This window comes from Chlorocebus sabaeus, chromosome 20, assembly GCF_047675955.1.
Source record: "Chlorocebus sabaeus isolate Y175 chromosome 20, mChlSab1.0.hap1, whole genome shotgun sequence".
Taxonomy (NCBI): domain Eukaryota; kingdom Metazoa; phylum Chordata; class Mammalia; order Primates; family Cercopithecidae; genus Chlorocebus; species Chlorocebus sabaeus.
The window spans coordinates 113,534,622-113,538,346 of record NC_132923.1 but is presented as its reverse complement, the minus strand read 5'-3'; positions in this window follow the sequence as shown (position 1 = coordinate 113,538,346).

Sequence of the window (3,725 nt, the reverse complement as noted above, 5' to 3'; positions counted from 1 at the left end):
CGGATCTCCCGCGGAAAATGCCGCGCTCCGGTTGGCTGCTGCAAGAGTACAGGCTCCACCCCCCGGAAAGAACCAGTCCTCGAGGCGGCGATTGCAACACGAGCTTCGCTGCTTAAAGGGGCAGCCACACCTGCTGTCGGTGCCGCCCGCCTCTGGACGCGCTAGCTAGCAGCCGGCGAGACGGAGACAGGGTGGTTCTGGGATGCACAGTGCAGAGGCGGCCAGAACAGAGCACAGCGCCCCGAGAAATGGGCCCGGATTCCCTGAGGTTGAAGGGAAACATTTTGGCGCCGGGTCCCGACCTGAGCCCAGACTCAGCAGTGTATTCCCCAGGCCACAGGCCCTTTTGTTAGTTTGCATTGTTGCTTAGCTAGCACATGTGCATTCATATCACCTTTCCTGCTAAAATGAAGGCCAGGAACTTGTTCCGTTTAATGGCAGAGGGGTGAGGGATGGAGGCAAACTAGTCTACTTCTTTACAGGGAAAACTAACATCTATTCAGCGCCTGCAGGATGCCAAGCACCATGCTAGATCCTTGCAAGGGTTGTTTTGGTTAATTTATTCCAACAATCCTGGGAAGAGGAATGATGATCCCCATGATAAAGACTGACAGTCTGAAAGGCTGGGTAACTTGCCCAAGGTCATACAGAGAGATTCCCTGATTTGAGAGCTGGCAATGGAATCTGGGACAGGTCCCAGCTCTGGAGCCCTTGTTTTTCCAGTTAAGGGGTTCTTCTCCTACCCTCTCAAGCTGCCTGCCGGCACAGCAGGCTCAGAGGCCCACTGCAGAGCTTTGTCTTATTCACAGTTGTATTCTTAGGACCCAACACTCAGTAAATGTTTGAACATCTCCAGGTTTCTTTTAAACAATCCTTTTGTCACAAGAGCCTCCCTGACTCATTCAAAAATCTTCATTGCTAATAATATATTCCTCATCACTCCAGTTTAGAGAGGCTCAGAGAAGCAACCTTTGGTAGTGAGTGGTAAAGCTGCTAGAAGCTGCTGCTACATTCCAGGTCTGATTCTTGCCTGGTGCTGTGTGATTTTTATGCAAGTCTGAGCCTTGGCATTCAAAGCCCTCCAGAGACAGTCCACAGCTTAATTCCTCATTAGATGGTTGAGGACAAGGTGGCAATAACCCATGATGATTAAGAGCCCAGGCTGTGTGGCCAACAGCCCTGAGTTCAAACCCAGGCCCAGACACTTTATTCGTTGTGTGACTTAGGCAAATTTTGTAAATTCTCTGATCCTTGATCCTTGATTTTCTCATCCTAATAGCACTTACCTCATAGGATCATGAGGAAATCTGAGATAATGCATGTAAAGCTTTCAGCACAGAACCTGGATCATAAGGAGGCTCAAGAATTGGCAGATGTTGTTATATCTCTGACTTTTTTTTTTTTTTTAGACAGAGTCTCACTCTGTCACCAGGTTGGAATGCAGCGGTGCAATTCTCCTGCCTCAGGTTCAAGTGAGTCTCCTGCCTCAGCCTCCCAAGTAGCTGGGATTACAGGCACCAGCCACCATGCCTGGCTGATTTTTGTATTTTCAGTAGAGACGGGGTTTCACCATGTTGGCCAAGCTGATCTCGAACTCCTGACCTCAGGCGATCCACCCTACTCGGCCTCCCAAAGTGCTGGGATGACAGGTGTGAGTCACCACGCCCGGTCACATCTCTGAACTTATCTCCAGTGCATAAGACCCCTTTACTCTAGTCTACGTATCTCACTGGTCCTTTGTGGCCCAGCTTAAACTTCACCTCCTTCAAGAAGCCTCCCCTGCCTGCTTCCTCTCAGTCAAATGATTCTTGCCCTCTTGGGACCCTTTGTGTGTTCTACCTCAACAAAACGAGGCTTTGTTTTCATACCTTGTTTATCAGTTAGGTTCTATGCTCCTTCAAAAATCTAGGTCAGATCTCTCTAGAATGCCCCTTAGCATCTAGGGCCTGGCGTGGAGTGCAGAAGGCAGGTAATAAATACTGATTATGATTCACTCATCTGCCTGGCTGCAAAGAATAAGAGAAGTTAATGAGATCTGAAGTCAGAAAATCAGGAAGCCCAGATTAAGTCCCGCTCTCTACTTCCTAGCTAAGTGACACTGGACAGCTGCTGCTTCACTTCTCTTAACCACAATTTCCCCAACCATCAAATGTGGATAATGCTATCAGTCAGTCAGTTTCAGAGGACTTCAGAGACACTACTTAAATGACAGTGGTGGTGAGGTCACTGATTTTTATTGAGAACCTACTATACGCTGGGTTCTAAGCACCTTGAGCCCCTCCTCTGATCCTCACAACACTACCCTGAGGCAGACACTATTATTATCCCCATTTTACAGATGAGGGAACCTGGAAGGAATTGTGGTGGAGCAGGTTTGGGGAAGGAGCAGAGCCCCAGGGCCAGGGAGGGAAATGGGGGTGGCAGGGTGGAGCTGGGAGAAAAGAAGGGAGCTAGTGAGGGGCTGGAAGCCAGTGAGGGGCTGAGAGCCAGCTCTCTGTGGTTGAGTTTCAGGCAGCTGGGGCTGGCTTTAGAGTTTCACTGCCTGGGAACTGACTAATTCTCGCAAGAGGTGTGGGGCACAGATCTGAAATCTGCCTCCCTGAGCTTGAATTTCTGCCCCATTCGTTCCTAGCATTGTGATCGTGGTCAGGTCGGTGGACCATTCTGAGCCTCAATTTCCTCATCTTTGAAATGGGGGTGCACAAGTGACCTCTCCACTCACTGTGAGGATTTAGTAAGGTGTTGGTTATAAAGTCCGTAGAGAAATGTCAGATGCATGGTAGGTACTTAATATATTTTGGCTAAGATTTCTGTGAAATGGACCAAAAGAGGCCCTCACATGGAACCAGACTAAATACTTGCAGTTTCAGGCCGGGCACAGTGGTTCATGCCTGTAAACCCAGCACTTTGGGAGGCCAAGGTGGACAGATCTCTTGAGCCCAGGAGTTCGAGACCAGCCTGGGCAACATGGTAAAGCTCTGTCTCTCCAAAATATAGAAAAATTAGCTGGGAGTGGTGGCACATACCTGTAATCCCAGCTCCTCAGGAGGCTGAGGTGGGAGGATCACCTGAACCCAGGGAGGTCAAGGCTGCAGTGAGTCATGATCATATCACTGCATTCCAGCCTGGGCGACACAGTAAGACTATCTCAAAATAAATGAACAGGCCGGGCGCGGTGGCTTATGCCTGTAATCCCAGCACTTTGGGAGGCCGAGGTGGGTGGATCACTTGAGGCCAGGAGCTCGAGATCAGCCTGGTCAACATGGCAAAAATCCATCTCTACTAAAAATACAAAAAAAAAAAAAAAATTAGCCAGGCATGGTGGTGCATGCTTGTAATGCCAGCTACTCGGGAGGCTGAGGCAGAAGAATCGCTGGAACCCAGGAGGCGGAGGTTACACTGAGCCAAGATCATGCCACTGTACTCCAGCCTGGGTCACAGAGCAAGACCCTGTCTCAAAAAAAAAAAACCTCAGAGTTTCTGTCATACATGCCCTATACTTTCCCATCTCCTAGGCTTTGCTTACCTGGCTCCATATCCTCCTATTCTCCAGGCGCCTCCTCTCCTCCATCCCCATGTGCCCAAATCTGACTCATCCTTCAAGGTCCAACTCAAATGGAGTAGAAGGAGTAAAGAATCTGAAGTCAGACACCCCTGGGTTCAAACCCAGGCCCTGACACTATTAGCTGTGTGACCCACACAAATTTCCTAAAAGATTCTCTGAT